The following is an 18,076-nucleotide window of genomic DNA, read 5'->3' as shown; positions in this document are numbered from 1 at the left end:
GGGCTTTACCCTATTTGTTTTTCTTTTGCTGAGTTTGGTTTGTATGCATTTGATGTCATAGTTGGGCTTCCCAGGTGGTGTTAGTGGTAAAGAACCTGCCTGCCAATGCAGGAGACTCGGGTTGGATCTCTGGGTCGGGGCGATCCCCTGGATGAGGGCACGGCAACCCATTCCAGTATTCTTGCCTGGAGAATCCCATGGATAGGTGTAACAGATCTTAATATGGTTATATGCTGAGTCCTATGTGTCCTCCTAGTGAGACATCAAACCCACGGGTGGGCTTGGGGACCCTGACACAGGGGTGTGACATTATCACTACTTTAATTTTGAAGGCGAGGAAGATGATTCATGGAGAGGTTAAGTAACTACCCTAAGGTCACACAGCGGGCACATGACACAACTGGGATTTGGACCCAGGCAGGCTGGTTCCAGAGCCCTTGCTTCTAACCCCTGTGGAGGCTCCAGAATTACCGTAATAATACCTCCTTCGTTGGGAGATTGTGAGTTAAAGGGGGGAGTGTTTGCTCAGAATATACTACATGCTCAATAAAACTACTATTGTTTTATTATGCATCAGCCACCCATCCTTTCCATGTGCTCATCAGGAAATCTACCATACATTCCCTGCAGCTCAGTGACAAGTAGAATGTCTTCAAGAAGCTGAAACATCTATGAGGGAAAAGGGAGGGGAATGAAACGGAACTCATCCCACTATTCTTAACAATATTTATTATAACATTTTTTCCTGACAGCTAACTGGAGCCTCGACTCTTTCCTCTTTCTTCACCTCTTCCATGGTCTCCTCATAGCCACTGGAGACTGGACACTGGGATCGGTGATGGAGTCAGTACAGCAGGCTGAGTGTTCAGAAGAACTGGAGCAGAAGCTGGACAGGAAGGGGTGATTTTACCCCCTTTCATTATGGTGACCATAGTTTCTATTACTTGTTCTCTAAATGGAACACATTGTCTGACAACAGAATACTTAACATTCTGCTTGCTGAAAGTATTTCCTAATCACCCTTACTCCTTCCTACTTTTGAAACCTTCTAATTAACGCAGAAACATCCTGTTTCTTTCCACTGAGGAAACTAAATAACCCCAGCATTCCACAGACATATTCTTGCACTGCTTTCAAAGAAAAACAACCTTCGTGTTTTTCTGGCCATGCCACACAGAACTTCCTCTCCCAGGGATCAAACCTGTGCCCCTTGCATTGGAAGTATGAAGTCTTAACCACGGGACCACCAGGGAAGTCCAAAGAAAAACAACTTTCTTCTAAATGCCTGTTTTCTATGTGTCAGAACAAACGTGTGGCCAGTTGCTATGATGTTTCAGTTGATGGATCAAGATGCTCTAGTTAGAGATGGAGTTGAGTAAATAGAGTACATATATATAGTAGAATTTAGAGAGTAAAGGAAGCTGTCCTTATTTTAAAACCTCATCTCCATCTATGACCCCAAACCCCCCTTACTAGAGAAGAAATTTCTCATTTCATAGCAAGGAATGTGACTTAAAATGGAACCAGCAGGAGAGTAACGGCTTGACATCCCACCAATTAAAATCAATGAGATCAAATCTTTCCCAACAAGCACATTTTGATAAAAGTCAAATTGGAAGGAGCCCATGGATATTAGGCACATGGAAAGAGGACTTGGTCATAACAAGCACCAGAAAAAGGAAATGGAATTTAAGAAGAAAAACTGGTGGTACTCAAGGATCACTTCATAAATACAGTAGATTTTTCTATAGGAAAACTTGGCTCTTCAAAGGCTAGCACTTTATAAGCAGCAAGGGAAAGACGGGAATAAAATGAAAAGCCTCCCGTCTTTAAATAAACGCATTTTCCTCTAAGAAAAGTCAGTGTCTTCACACCAAAGGCATCTATGCTGTAAGGATCCACTGCAAGGAGTTGCTTAGTCATTAGATGAACATCTTTATGCAAATGCCTTATTTGAAAGACTGGGGTTTCAGTTTTAGCAGTGTCATATGATCACTTGCCTGACTTCACATAAGTCACCTCATATCACCTTGATCTCTTCAGTTTCATTTTCTGTAGAGTGGTGGATATAATAACACTCCCCAGGACTGCTGTGAACATTAAATAAGCTGATGTGGGTCAATGTTCCGATGGGATTGTAAGTAAGTGCCTTAATGTTGGCTTCCCCGGTGGCTCAGTGGTAAAGAATCCGCCTGCCAATGCAGGAGGCACAGGCTTAATCCCTGGGTCGGGGAGATCCCTTGGAGAAGGAAAAGGCAACCCGCTTCTGTATTCTAGCCTGGAGAATCCCATGGACAGCAGAGCTTGGTGGGCTACAGTCCACGGGGTCGCAAAGAGTCAGACATTTAGATGGCATGCATCTGGTTTTCACTGTGTTGGATGTCAAGACAGGAGGGTTACCTCAGGAGGAGAAACTTACAGAGCTGAAGGGAAGGGGTGTTGCAATAAACTCACGGCATGACTGGTCAGAATGTCAGCCGTTCTCCACTGCAGCCACCTTAATCCTTCCTCCTGGGTTTGTCTGGCTGAAATCATACACATAGTGGTCTAAACGGGCGATGGCATCAATTAAGATTTAGGTCAGAGCCTCTGAAGTAGCCAGTGATTTAGGTTCTGGGATTAAGGAAGACAAAGTTTTACCAATGGCTGGATAAGAATAACATTCTTCTCTACTGTGATCATTCTACAGCAAGGAAATGTTTGAAATTCAGGCAGCTTAGTATGATGTGCCTGCTAAAGTTATTAGATGGTTGAACTTTTGAAAAACACAGCAGTGCAAATATGTTTTATCAATCTCTCCTGTTGGTCAGAATCTCGGACAAAGCAGATTGGACTCAACCCCCAGTGCAGTTCGCTCTAAAATGGATCCTTATTCTAAAGGACTCATCCTCCCCTGCTGTAGTCCCATCTATCTGCCTGGAGACCCCCTCCCATCACCATCATTCAAACACCCTGTGTTTTCTTCCCAAATGCTGAGGACCAATCGTCAGGCTCAGAGAAAGCTACAAATTAGCAAATCTCTCAGCTTTCCTTCTAAGGAACTTATTTTTCAGTGGAAATTTTTGTAATGTTCCTGTCTGATTATCTTTTTTTTTAACTCTTCCCTGAAGGCCAAGCTCTTCAGCTCTGTGCTTGGCAATGCAATTCTAAGGGTCAATAATACCCTTTGGGATCAACAAATTACCATAGTTTCTTCAGTTTAGCTACGAACTGTTTTGGCCCCTCCCAAACAGCATCCTTTGTATATTAATCCTGCCGAACTATGACATGTCTGGCTTTCCTGTCTGAACAATCAGAGATACACACAGCAGGATCTTCGCTCTCACAGGCTGTGTGGTCAGGGGTAATAAGCACAAGCCCCAGTGTTTCAGGGCTCCTGCTGCTTAATTGTGTCAGTCATGTCCGACTCTTTGCTACCCCACGGACTGTAGCCCACCAGGCTCCTCTGTCCATGGGATTCTCCAGGCAAGAATGCTGGAGTGGGTTGCCATGCACTCCTCCAGGGGATCTTCTCAACCCAGGGATCAAACCCATGTCTCCTGCATTGCAGGCAGATTCTTTACCACTAAGCCACCAGGGAAGGCCCAGTGTTTCAGAGACCCATCGCATTTCTTTCTTGGGAGACAGTGACAAGGTGTCGGCCAAGGTCACTTTGTTCAGTGGCCAAGAGGCTGCTGAGAACTTACTGGGGAGAATAACACAGCTGCTTCTCCCGTCTCCCCTGGGCCCAGGTGGCCGTCTGCAAATTGAGAATGAGAGAGAAGGCGAGAAGGATAACCAGAAATCCAGACAGATGGGGGAAGGCGTTGAACCTAAGAGGCAAACAATGATGATTTAACTTACAGATAAACCTAATGTAATCCATCAACTATATTTATTCCTGTGAGTCCTCATTAATACAGAAAATCAAGAGTTGTCTATGCTTTAAAGGTAATACAGGGACTTGGCTGGTGGACCAGTGGTTAAGACTCTGAGCTTTCACTGCTGAGGTAAGGTCCTGCAAGCTCTAACGTATGGCCAAAAAAACAAAAGAAGGAAATACAATTATTTTTTTTCTGTTTATTAATGATGAGGAAACTATTCTAATACTTGGGTACCTTACAAACCAACACAAATTTAACAATAGATCCCAATAATTTTCTGACTTTAAACTCACTTGAAAAAAGATCTGTGCTGGCGGGGACCCTAGTAGGGACTCCATTAATATTTGCGGATATGCAGGTTGGTCAACATGGTAACAAAGGAAAACTAACTTTAAAAAATCCTTATGGAGAAGTGTGGAGATTTCTTTAAAAACTGGAAATAGAACTGCCATATGACCCAGCAGTCCCACTCCTGGGCATACACACCGAGGAAACCAGATCTGAAAGATACACGTGCACCCCAATGTTCATCGCAGCACTGTTTATAACAGCCAGGACATGGAAGCAACCTAGATGCCCATCAGCAGACGAATGGATAAGGAAGCTGTGGTCCATATACACCATGGAATATTACTCAGCCGTTAAAAAGAATTCATTTGACTCAGTTCTAATGAGATGGATGAAACTGGAGCCCATTATACAGAGTGAAGTAAGCCAGAAAGATAAAGACCAATACAGTATACTAACACATATATATGGAATTTAGAAAGATGGTAATGATAACCCTATATGCAAAACAGAAAAAGAGACACAGATGTACAGAACAGACTTTTGAACTCTGTGGGAGAAGGCGCGGGTGGGATGATCTGAGAGAACAGCATTGAAACATGTATATTATCAAGGGTGAAACAGATTACCAGCCCAGGTTGGATGCATGAGACAAGGGCTTGGGAATGGTGCACTGGGATGACCCAGAGGGATCGGGTGGAGAGGGAGGTGGGAGGGGGGATCGGGATGGGGAATACGTGTAAATCCATGGCTGATTCATGTCAATGTATGGCAAAAACCACTACAATATTGCAAAGTAATTAGCCTCCAACTAATAAAAATAAATGGGGGAAAAAATTCCAAAGTCTTTCAGGAAAAAAAATAAAAAATCCTTCCTAAATTTCCTTTTAATACTTGTACCTCTGTGATCCTGTTTATCACCTAGGTAATGAGATGCATACCATTGTGACTTTCCTTACGGAGGTCGAGCTGAATTTAATTGGATTTACTCATTCATCCTAGAAGACTTCTCTCTCTTAACATGTATCTCCATACTGTCCTCTTATGGAAAGCTCTTTTCTTGTCAAATCCCACTCATTCTTTAGATTCCTTCTTTTAAAAAGCTTATTCTGTCTCCTCCTCTCCCTCCTATCAGCTAATAAATATCAAGCATTAAATGTGTCAAATAACTGCTTTGGGGATTTGGTGTATGTTGATTTATGGAACACTCAAAACCAGGTATTGACTCATAACTTTCAAAACCACCCAGTGAGGTCGGACTGTTATCACCTCCTCTCTGCAGATAAGAAACTGAGAAAGGTGAAGTAACTGGCTCAGGAGCACACAGCAGCCGGCTGGTAGAGGACGGCTTCTAGCCCAGGTGGTTGGCTCCAGAGCTGCCCTCATAAGCACTCTACCAGTTACTCCAGCCAGACCAGTAACACTAACCCTGACACTAGCTACTGACCTCAACGTCTCCACTCTGGATGGACAGAGGGCGCTGCCTCCTAGCGTTCTGTTTCTCCTGTGATGTCAAACTCCGGCACATTTTCCCTCTAGAGACACAGGTGCTGACAGAACACTGCACTTGCTAAAGCCATGTTGTGAAGGTGCAGGCTCACTGCTGTGCTTTTAGGGGAAAACACTTCCCATGGTGATGCTCAGCCACTGACAGTATCACTTCCTCTAAATGTTTCCACTCCTACGGGTGAAGCTGTGGGTGGGGAATTTCAGAGTCATGGAAATAGCCAAAAGGTTATGAGAGGTTCACAGGCATAGTACCATTTGATGACTATGTGCTAAACAGTCCCATATACTCTAAGGAAAAGATGAATCTAAAAATACACTAGTGGGAAGGCTCCAGGGGAGTTTTGCATGAAAAGTGGACTCTTCAGGATCTAGTAGAGTAGTTAGGACTCATCGTGGCCGTTTGCTGATATTGGCAAAGGGTGCTTTTGAAAACTAAGTATCACACAGATCCTTACACTAAGGGTTTATGCGGTAGGGGAAGTGGACAGTGAGAGTGAAAGCTTCCCTGAACGTGCCCCACAACCAGGACAGTTCTCCTTCCAGGAGTCAGTTCTATTTCTTCTTTCCCTCCGTGCATGTGCGCTCAGCTGTTCTGTCATATCCGACTCCTTGTATTGCCATGGCCAGTCATTTTTATTTCTCCTTTCCTTTCATTTAAGGACCGTTTCCTCCTTTGATGTTTTCTTCCTTCTGGCTTTTAGGTGCCTAGTTCATTCACCTGTTCAGTTCAGTTCAGTTCAGTCCCTCAGTCGTGTCCGACTCTTTGCGACTCCATGAATCGCAGCACGCCAGGCCTCCCTGTCCATCACAAACTCCCAGAGTTTACTCAAACCCAAGTCCATCGAGTCGGTGATGCCATCCAGCCATGCCATCCTCTGCCATCCCCTACTCCTCCTGCCCCCAGTCCCTCCCAGCATCAGGGTCTTTTCCAATGAGTCAGTTCTTCGCATGAGGTGGCAAAAGGATTGGAGTTTCAGCTTCAGCATCAGTCCTTCCAATGAAAACCCAGGACTGATCTCCTTCAGGATGGACTGGTTGGATCTCCTTGTAGTTCAAGGGACTCTCAAGAGTCTTCTCCAACACCACAGTTCAAAAGCAACAATTTTTCGGCGCTCAGCTTTCTTCACAGTCCAACTCTCACATCCATACATGACCACTGGAAAAACCATAGCCTTGACTAGACGGACCTTTGTTGACAAAGCAATGTCTCTGGTTTTTAATATGCTATCTAGGTTGGTCATAACTTTCCTTCCAAAGAGTAAGCGTCTTTTAATTTCATGGCTGCAATCACCATCTGCAGGGATTTTGGAGCCCCCAAAAATAAAGTCTGACACTGTTTCCACTGTCTCCCCATCTATTTCCCATGAGGTGATGGGACCAGATGCCATGATCTTAGTTTTCTGAATGTTGAGCTTTAAGCCAACTTTTTCCACTCTCCTCTTTCACTTTCATCAAGAGGCTCTTTAGTTCTTCTTCACTTTCTGCCATAAGGGTGGTGTCATCTACATGTCTGAGGTTATTGATATTTCTCCCAGCAATCTTGATTCCAGCTTGTGCTTCTTCCAGCCCAGCGTTTCTCACGATGTACTCTGCATATAAGTTAAATAAGCAGGGTGACAATAAACAGCCTTCAAGTACTCCTTTTCCTATTTGAAACCAGTCTGTTGTTCCATGTCCAGTTCTAACTGTTGCTTCCTGACCTGCATTCAGATTTCTCAAGAGGCAGGTCAGGTGGTCTGGTATTACCATCTCTTTCAGAATTTTCCATAGTTTATTGTGATCCACACAGTCAAAGGCTTTGGCATAGTCAATAAAGCAGAAATAGATGTTTTTCTGTAACTCTCTTGCTTTTTCGATGATCCAGTGGATGTTGGCAATTTGATCTCTGGGTCTTCTGCCTTATCTACACTTGATCTTAGTCAAAAGGCCGAGAAGCGATAGCCTCTGCCTTTTCTAAAACCAGCTTGAAAATCTGGAAGTTCACGGTTCACGTATTGGTGAAGCCTGGCTTGGAGAATTTTGAGCATTACTTTACTAACGTGTGAGATGAGTGCAATTGTGCGGTAGCTTGAGCATTCTTTGGCATTTCCTTTTTTTGGGATTGGAATGAAAACTGACCTTTTCCAGTGTGGCCACTGCTGAGTTTTCCAAATTTGCTGGCATACTGAGTGCAGCACTTTCACAGCATCATCTTTCAGGATTTGAAATTCCATCACCTCTACTAGCTTTGCTTGTAGTGATGCTTTCTATGGCCCACTTGACTTCACATTCCAGGATGTCTGGCTCTAGCTGAGTGATCACACCATCATGATTATCTGGGTCGTGAAGATCTTTTTTGTACAGTTCTTCTGTGTATTCTTGCCACCTTTTCTTAATCTCTTCTGCTTGTTAGGTCCATACCATTTCTGTCCTTTATTGAACCCATCTTTGCATGAAATGTTCCCTTGGTATCTCTCATTTTCTGGAAAGATCTCTAGTCTTTCCCATTCTGTTGTTTTCCTCTATTTCTTTGCATTGATTGCTGAGGAAGGCTTTCTTCTCTCTCCTGGCTATTCTTTGGAACTCTGCATTCAAATGGGAATATCTTTCCTTTTCTCCTTTGCTTTTCACTTCTCTTCTTTTCTCAGCTGTTTGTAAGGCCTCCTCAGACAACCATTTTGCCTTTTTGGATTTCTTTTCCATGGGGATGGTCTTGATCCCTGTCTCCTGTACAATGTCATGAACCTCCGTCCATAGTTCATCAGGCACTCTATCAGATCTAGTCTCTTAAATCTATTTCTCACTTCCACTGTATAGTCATAAGGGATTTGATTTAGGTCATAACTGAATGGTCTAGTGGGCAGTGGTCAGGGGCAGCGGCTGAGAGGAGCAACCCAACCTCCGAGGAGCTGTGGCTGCGAGGGCGCAGGAGGGCTGAGAGAAGCTACTCCATGTTCAAGGTCACGAGGGGCGGCCATGAGGAGATACCTCTCATCCAAGGTAAGGAGCAGCGGCTGCGCTTTGCTGGAGCAGCCGTAAAGAGATACCCCACGTCCAAGGTAAGAGAAATCCAAGTAAGACAGTAGGTATCGTGAGAGGGCATCGAGGGCAGACACACTAAAATGATAATCATAGAAAACTAGCCAATCTGATCACAGGGCCACAGTCTTGTCTAACTCAATGAAACTAAGCCATGCCATATGGGGCCACCCAAGATGGACAAGTCATGGTGGAGAGGTCTGACAGAATGTGGTCCACTGGAGAAGGGAATGGCAAACCACTTCAGTATTCTTGCCTTGAGAACCCCATGAATGGCATGAAAAGGCAAAATGGTAGGATACTGAAAGAGGAACTCCCCAGGTTGGTAGGTGCCCAATATGCTACTGGAGATCAGTGGAGAAATAACTCCAGAAAGAATGAAAAGATGGCGCCAAAGCAAAAACAATACCAAGTTGTGGATGTGACTGGTGATAGAAGCAAGGTCCGATCCTGTAAAGAGCAATATTGCATAGGAACCTGGAATGTTAGGTTCATGAATCAAGGCACATTGGAAGTGGTCAAACAGGAGATGGCAAGAATGAATGTCGACATTCTAGGAATCAGTGAACTAAAATGGACTGGAATGGGTGAATTTAACTCAGATGACCATTATATCTACTACTGTGGGCAGGAATCCCTTAGAAGAAATGGAGTAGCCATCATGGTCAACAAAAGAGTCCAAAATGCAGTACTTGGATGCAATCTCAAAAACGACAGAATGATCTCTGTTCGTTTCCAAAGTAAACCATTCAATATCTTGGTAATCCAAGCCTATGCCCCAACCAGTAATGTTGAAGAAGCTGAACTTGAATGGTTCTATGAAGACCTAAAATACCTCTTAGAACTAACACCCAAAAAAGATGTCCTTTTCATTATAGGGGATTGGAATGCAAAAGTAGGAAGTCAAGAAACACTGGAGTAACAGGCAAATTTGGCCTTGGAATATGGAATGAAGGAGGGCAAAGGCTAATAGAGTTTTGCCAAGAGAACGCACTGGTCATAGCAAACACCCTCTTCCAACAACACAAGAGAAGACTTTACACATGGACATCACCTGATGGTCAACACCAAAATCAGATTGATTATCTTCTTTGCAGCCAAAGATCGAGACGCTCTATACAGTCACCAAAAACAAGACCCGGAGCTGACTGTGGCTCTGATCATGAACTCCTTATTGCAAAATTCACACCTAAATTGAAGAAAGTAGGGAAAACTACTAGACCATTCAGGTATTTACCTGTTACCCCCAGTTAAAACCAGTTTCTAACATAAGGCAAAGCTGCTTCACACCTCTGCTAGTAGGGTTTTGTGCATGAGAGGAGAAATTTGGGAGGCATCACGCCTTCCTGCAATCATTCTCGAGACTTCATCTTTGGCAATGACCTAGGACTGTCAACTGATAGAGTTGATAAGTAGACTGTCACTTGTTTACACAACAGAATGCTCTACAGCCATGAAAATGAGTCATCAACATCTATTTGCATCCATATGGATAACCCTCCAAAAGGACACTGAGCCATAGAGTCAGTTATGGAGGAATGCATATGGTATGATTACATGTGTGTAAGTTACTCAACAGGCAAAAATAAGCTGCATATACACATAAACTACATATAAATTAATTACATACAAATTGCCTATACATGTATACATATAGGCACACGAGGCCAGTCTAAAAAGAAATATAATGGAGTGTAATTAATACAAAATTTAAGACAGCAGTTCCCTTCAAGTGTTGGGAAGGTGGGCAGTGGGTACACATGGATTTGTTTTCTTACTTCCACTATTATTTAGAATGTATGTGCACATCATATACAGTGCTCTGTAGCATGAAATGTTTCACGTATTTTAAAGTTTTTCCCAAGTGAAATGGATCTGGATTAGTGGCCCTCATTCACTATCTTCCTTAGAAAGTGGAGACAGGGACTTGGGGAAGAACAGCCACCAATAGAAATTAAGTAGAAGGGCTTCCCGGGTGGCTCAGTGGTAAAGAATCTGTCTGCCCATGCAGGAGACATGGGTTCGATCCCTGGTCGGGGAGGATCCCATGTGCCTTGGAGTAGCTAAGCCCACGCGTCACAACTACTGAGCCTGTGCTCTAGAGCCCGGGAACCACAACTACTGAACCTACGTGCCCTAAGAGCCCGTACGCCGCAACAGGAGAAGCCACTGCAGTGAGAAACCCGTGCACCGCAACTAGAGAGGAGCCCCTGCTCTCCATGACTACAGAAAAGCCCACACAGCTATGAAGACTCAGCACAGCCAAAAAAACAAATTAAAAAAAAAAAGACTTAAAAAAAATTAAACACAGTTGAGTTACAGACCGCCTTCCACCACAGCTTCTAATCTAAAGTGAACGTGCAAAGGACAGTGGGTGCATTGGCACCTCTGCTGAGTTACTCCTGAATGGCCAGCCTCTGTCCTTGGGGCAGGACTCCCCGACCAGGAGCCCGGGGCTGTGTTCATCTGAGGCAGTCTTTCCCCTCACGGCCTGGACACGTGCGAGCCACGGCGGGCACAGTGAAGTTGCTTATTTTAATGACCAAAAAAGCCTGGGGGCACACATGAGGCTGGCTCAGCCAGGCCCTGCCCAGGACATCCATCCCTCCTGGCCCTGCAGCTGGGTGGACGGGATGCAGCCACGCCACTGGGGAGCACCTGCTCTCGTGAAGCTCTGTCCAGTCTTCCCTCCGCCAGGCCCCACATGTCGGGGTTTCCTCATCAAGTGTGCTGCCAGTACCAGGAGGGACATGGTCCTTTACTTTAAACTGACTCACTTTCAGGGTGGTGGAGGATGACCAATTGGATGAAGGTGGTCAAAAAGTACAAACTTCCAGTTGTAAATAAGTACTAGGGATGTAATGTGGTATAGTCGCTCGGTAATGTCTGACTCTTTGCAACCCCATGGCCTGCTGTCTGCCAGGCTCCTCTGTCCATGGGATTCTCCAGGCAAGAACACTGGAGCGGGTTGTCAGTTCCTTCTCCAGGGGATCTTCCTGACCTAGAGATTGAACCCTCGTTTCCTGCGTCTCCTGCATTGGCAGGCAGATTTTTTACCGCTGAACCGCCAGATAATATACAAGATAGTAAATATAATTAACACTGCTTTACATTATCTATGCAAGTTTTTAAGGGCATAAATCCCAAGAATTCTCATCACAAGGAAAAAATATTTTTTTCAATTTCTTTAATGTTGTATCTATAAGGGATGATGGATATTCTGCTGTGACAATCATTTCATGATGTACGTAAGTCAAATCATTATGTTGTATGCCTTAAACTTATTTGGTGCTGTATGTCAACTATATCTCAGTAAAATTGGAAGAATATAAAAACAAAAAAAAGGAAAAGAAACAAAAAGATGCCTTCTTTTAAACTTAAAGATGTGTAAATTAAAAAAAAACAAAAGCCTTTCATGCCACTTCTGCAAATAAAAAGCCAGTACCACTGTGGTTACTAGAAGACAAAATTGTGCTATTAAATTTTAGCTAGCTACCACTGCCTGCTGATGGCTCGTAGCCTGAGGTCTACTTTCTCTTTGTGGAAAAGGTAAATGGTCACAGTTAGATGGGTCTTCAGATCAGGCCTACATCAAAGGATGAAAAGAGTGAAATGGAAAAGATCTTTCTCCATGACACAATGACAAAGTTGAGTGACTCAGTGTGATTAAATGCCACATTTGGGTGTTGGTTGCCATACCCACTTATTGTGTCCCACACTTTGGAAATTTTGATCAAATGAGTTATGGGGAGGCCAGAAGGTAGAGGGGGAGTAGAGGCGATTCAGTGTGGGAGGTATCTTCACGTGATGCAGTTTTGTACAGGACATGCTGGGTTTAAAGGACCCTCCCCGGTTCTGGGGCCTGGGTCCTTTCTCCAAGTGGAATCTCACAAGGAGATGAGAAGGGCCCTCCCCTCCAGGACCCTTGAATGGGTAGGAAGAATGCTGGGGGGAGGGAAGAGTGAAAAGAGAAGAGAAGAAAATGAGAAAGGGCACAAGACCAAGTCAGCTACCACTATGGGAATGGGGGCTTAAGTCTAGGAGGAAAATTTGAGAAAAGGTAAGACGGTCTTCCTCAGTGATCAATGCAAAGAAATAGAGGAAAACAATGGAATGGGAAAGATAGGGATCTCTTCAAGAAAATTAGAGATACCAAGGGAACTAAAGAGCCTCTTGATGAGAATGAAAAAGTTGGCTTAAAGCTCAACATTCAGAAAACTAAGATCATGGCATCCAGTCCCATCACTTCATGGCAAATAGATGGGGAAACAATGGAAACAGAAGCAGACTTTATTTTTTCAGGCTCCAAAAATCACTGCAGATAGTGACTGTACCCATGAAATTAAAAGACGATTACCCCTTGGAAGGAAAGTTCTGACCAACTTAGACAGCATATTAAAAAGCAGAGACATTACTTTGCCAACAAAGGTCCGTCTAGTCAAGGCTATGGTTTTTCCAGTAGTCATGTATGGATGTGAGAGTTGGACTATAAAGAAAGCTGAATGCCAAAGAGTTGATGCTTTTGAACTGTGGTGTTGGAGAAGACTCTTGAGAGTCCCTTGAACTGCAAGGAGATCCAACCAGTCCATCCTAGAGGAAATTAGTCCTGAACATTCATTGGAAGGACTGATGCTGAAGCTGAAACTCCAATACTTTGGCCACCTGATGTGAAGAGCTGACTCATCCGAAAAGACCCTGACTGGGAAAGATTGAAGGTGGGAGGAGAAGGGGAAGACAGAGGATGAGATGATTGGATGGCATCACCAACTCAATGGAGATGAGTTTGAGCAAGCTCCAGGAGTTGGTGATGGACAGGGAAGCCTAGCGTGGTGCAGTCCATGGGGTCGCAAAGAGTTGGACACAACTGAGTGACTGAACTAAAGATGGTCTTAAGAGTATTCCACTGTAATGGAGCTGTGATATCTATAGTCCATAAGAGAGTTAATTCCTGGGGCTTTTCATTTGCCTTTGAGCAATGGAAGTGGCTCTACTTGGCCTGGAGAGAGTCCTTAGGTCATGAGATAAAGATTCAGGCTGTTAGAAGTCAGCTCAGTTGTGCTGAGGCCTGAAGAATGTAGGCAGAACTCTGACTGCTTCTGCTATACCCTTTCTCTGCTAGATAGTTAAAAAAAAAAAAAAAAAATCACGTTTAATCCTTACCACAGCCCTTCACGATAGTGACTAATTTCCCCTTATTTACATATAGAGGAAGAGGCACCAGAAGTTACATAATTTGACCAAAGTCAAACAGTCTGTCCTCCTGCCATTCTGCTTACACTTTTCTAGTCTTTTTCCTCCCCCCACCACATTTTAAAAATATTGAACTAAAACTCACACAACATAAATTAGCCAATTTAAAGAGAACAAGTCAGTGGCATTCAATATATCCACAATGTGGGGTAACCACCATCTCTATCTAGTTCCAAATCAACTGGATTACCCCGAAAGGAGACCCTGTACCAGTGAAGCAGTGGTTCCCCATCCTCCCCCTTTCCCAGCCCCCAATCTCCATTCTGTTTCTAGTGATGTCCCCATTCTCAGGATTTCATTTAAACGGAATCATGCATTTTGGGACCTAGCTTTCTCTTACTTCAGTTCAGTTGTTCAGTCCTGTCTGACTCTTTGCAACCCCATGAATTGTAGCATGCCATGCTTCCCTGTCCATCACCAACTCCTGGAGCTTGCTCGAACTCGTGTCCAGCGACTTGGTGATGCCATCCAACCATCTCATCCTCTGTCTTCCCCTTATCCTCCAGCCTTCAATCTTTCCCAGCATCAGGTTCTTTTCCAATGAGTCTGTTCTTCACATCAGGTCGCCAAAGTATTGGAGTTTGAGTTTCAGCTTCAGCATCAGTCTTTCCAGTGAATATTCAGGACTGATTTCCTTTAGGATTGACTGGGTTGATCTCCTTGCTGTGTTCTTCTACTTAGAACAATGTTTTTGAGGTTCACATATGTTGTAGCATGTATCAGATCTTCATTCCTTTTTGTGGCTGAATAATATTCTATCAAGACTTCCCCGATGGCTCAGTGGTAAATAAACCGCCTGCAATGCAGGAGACACAGGAGTCACAGGTTCAATTCCTGGGTCAGGAAGATCCCCTGGGGAAGAAAATGACAACCCACTCCAGTATTCCTGCCTGAAAAATCCTATGGACAGAGGAGCCTGGTGGGCTCTAATGCATAGGGTTGCAAAGAGTTGGACATGACTGAGCATGCAGGCCCACACAATATTCTGTCATGTGACTGAATAATATTCCATCTTATGGTTACAGAAGAATTTATTTATCCATTCATCTGTTGATGGACTTTTAAGCTATTTCTACTTTTTGCAATTGTGAATATTGCTGTTATGAACACATGTGTATGTACTGATTTGAGTCCCTGTTTTTAGTTCTTTGGAGTGGAATGTAGGTAGGTGTGGAATTGCTAGGATATGTGGTCATTCTGTTTCTAACTTTTCAAGAAAGTACCTAGTCTTCTTAGAGAGCTCACACTCCTCTCGCTGTTTAAATGTTAGGATTTCTTGAGTTTCTATCCTAAGCCACCCCCTCTTTTCTCATTTGATGGTCTTTCTCAAAAATATTTCATCCAAACCAATAGCACCAATTAACATGTATATACTAAGGATCCCCAGGCCTTTGCTCTGGGCTCTAGGCCAGCATGTCAACGGCCTGGCTGACATCTGCCCCTAGATGTGTTCAAAGCCCTCCAAAATCCAAGAGAACTCATCCCAGGCCTGGATGTTCATTAACCCTTCTAGAGTCAGTGAGCAGCATCAACATCCATTCGGAAGCCCCAACCAGGACCCCGGGGATCACCTTCAACCCTGCCCGCGGGATCTCCTTTCCTGTCTGCCCCCAAGTCCCGCTGATTGTCCCTTCTCAATGCCTCTCTATCTGTCTATTTTGTCTATCATCTCTCTATTTTGTCTCCACCGTGAATACTCACTAGACGCCCTCGTCTTGTCTGGATTCCCACTGATGTCCTTGCTTGGCTGACTTCATCAGACTTCTAACCGGTCTCCCTGTCTGTGGGTGTGACCCCTCCCATCCATTCTCCACACAGCAGCAAAAGGGGATTCCTTAAAAATGAACATCAGATGACAATGCTCCAAGTGTCTCCACCAATTTTAGAAGGACCAGCATCTTCAGCGCTGCCTCTTTGTCCGGACTCCTGTTGAGCCACTCTACTCTTTCCTCTGGCCACACCTTAATTTAGCCGGACAATTCTGGTCTCCCGCCTGGCACCAGCCAACGCTTTGCCTCGTGCACGTGTTTTCCAGTTCTCCTGGTCCCCGTGTATGGAAACCTCGCTGACTCCCAGACAGATCAGGCTCCCCTACGTGCTCTGGTCCTTATCACATTTGTGTAATGATTAGTCAACGCCTGCCTCTCCCCTGGATGGCAAGCTTTTGTGGGCGGGGAGGGGAGGAGGGCAGGGCAATGTCAGTTTTGTTCCGTCTTACTGACTTAAATGTGGCTTCCACACGGTGAATACTCACTAGACACTTGTTCAATAATTTAGTGAACTAGTTCACGAGAAACAGTGGAGCTCTCACATGAAAGGGCTCTGACCCTGCCCTGTCCACTGCTCCCCTCTGCCCCATTCTTAGAAGAGGAATATCCAAAAAATAAGCAAACCTGGGAGCAAACACAAACTAGGAAGAAGACCGCTTGGCTGGTTCCCAGGGCTCTGCTGTGGATGGTCCTACCGCACACTCACTTCTGGACGAGAAACCAGCTTCTGGGGGGAAGGGAGGGGCTCTCCAAGCAGGAGTTGAAAGGACCAGAGCCCCCCACCCTCACTTCTGCACGGGACCAGCCTGCTCACCAACCTCCTGGCAGCTTTAGACAGCGCCTGACCCCTTTAGATAGGCCTTTCCCCCTTTCAAGTTGTGTGTGTTCTCATTTTGAAGTATTAATAAATTCAGCAAGATAAAAAGGTGGCCTCCAGTTCTTTGAGGAAGAAAGGCAACTGAAGGAACGAACACATTCAAAGAATTAATGCAAACAGAGAAAAGCAAGGATGTGGACACGAAGAACAGTGTCCTTTGTCTCCAAACCCCGTAGAGGGGATGCTAACTGCCGGTCCGCGGCAGAGTCTAGACACTCACTGAGTGATTCTCAGTCACCACATCCTGTCCCCCAGTCATTCCCACAGAGGCCGAACACCACGTTATAAGTGACTCAGATCCACCATTAGCTGTGACAGCCCACACTTAGAGGGTCTGAAATAATTTAGAAAAAGTAAAAGCTCAGGTCAGCGCAGGGGAAACTCTGACAGCAGGAAGGGGGAGGAGCCACGTCCCTTACACCCAGGAAGCACCCACCCAGGAAGATCTGAAATGCAGAACCACATCGATTTGAAGCTGCCCGTAAGCCAGCGTCTCCGGGTCAGCCTGCAGGAGACCGGGAGCCACGCATTGCCCCTCGGCGGCATGTGGCGGCCCTCCCAGCAGCTGCGGACGAGGGTGCCCACGGCGGGGAGCAGCGCAGCTGCCTGACACCAGCTCAGGAAGTCAGAGTCTGAGCGGGCCTGCCGCCCGCCCCACCCCTCAGGCCACAGCAGGAGCCGGGGACTCACCCGGGGCGGAACCGCGCTGGTGGGGCCCTCGGGGCGCCCTGGCGTCCTCGGGCTGGAGGTGGCGGCTCAGTCCTGCCTCATGGCTGTGCTTCTTTCTGGCTGCGGCCACCAGACCCGCTTCTGCAGGCCGCTGTGAGCGCGGCCCCACCGAGCGACCCCGCGGGTAGACAGCCAGTGGCGAGCCTCTGTGTCTTTTTCCTTCCGGTTGCTGAGAAGTGATGTTGTCTCAGTTCATTTCCTTTCTCTGCGCCTTTTTTTTTTTTTTTTTCTCCTCTCTCTCCTCTGGCAGACCTCCTGATACACTGAGTTGGTTGTATAGTGGCAGGTGAGCCATCTAGTTCTGATCTACACTGTTCGCTGTTTTGAGAAACAGAGGTGATCTTTAGGTTATTGGTGCATGAAATTCTGTGGAATATCCTTTCTATGTGGCACAAGCACCTTCTTAGGCTGCACTGAGGCAAAAATTAGGCTATTTAAGACCTACTAATTTAGGATTTTGCAGTTTTATCAGCTCAATATGTTCTGTTGTTCAGTTGCTAAGTCATGTCCGACTATTTGTGACCCCGTGGACTGCAGCACACCAGGCTTCCCTGTCCTTCACTGTCTTCTGGAGTTTGCCCAAACTCATGTCCATTGAGTCGGTGATGCTATCCAACCATTTTATCCTCTGTCGCCCCCTTCTCCTTCTGTCTTCAGTCTTTCCCAACATCTGGGTCTTTTCCAATGGGTTGACTCTCTGCATCAGGTGGCCAAAGTGTTGGAGCTTCGCTTCAGCATCAGTCCTTCCAATGCCTATTCAGGGTTGATTACCT

At 45.3% G+C, this 18,076-nt stretch overlaps 1 protein-coding gene across 1 annotated transcript in view; it reads right to left on the bottom strand.

Annotated features, from left to right (window-relative positions):
- NEDD9 (neural precursor cell expressed, developmentally down-regulated 9) overlaps positions 1 to 17,425 on the bottom strand; it is a 187,252-nt gene extending 169,827 nt beyond the window's left edge. Inside the window, exon 1 of the mRNA XM_065911882.1 lies at positions 17,265 to 17,425. The gene's annotated coding sequence lies outside the window, so the exon portion shown is untranslated. The remainder of the gene's footprint in view (positions 1 to 17,264) is intronic.
- Between the last annotated feature and the right edge of the window lie 651 nt (positions 17,426 to 18,076).

This window comes from Muntiacus reevesi, chromosome 20 (assembly GCF_963930625.1).
Source record: "Muntiacus reevesi chromosome 20, mMunRee1.1, whole genome shotgun sequence".
Classification (NCBI taxonomy): domain Eukaryota; kingdom Metazoa; phylum Chordata; class Mammalia; order Artiodactyla; family Cervidae; genus Muntiacus; species Muntiacus reevesi.
Note: the sequence above shows the minus strand (reverse complement) of the source record. Positions and strands in the feature narration are given on the sequence as shown.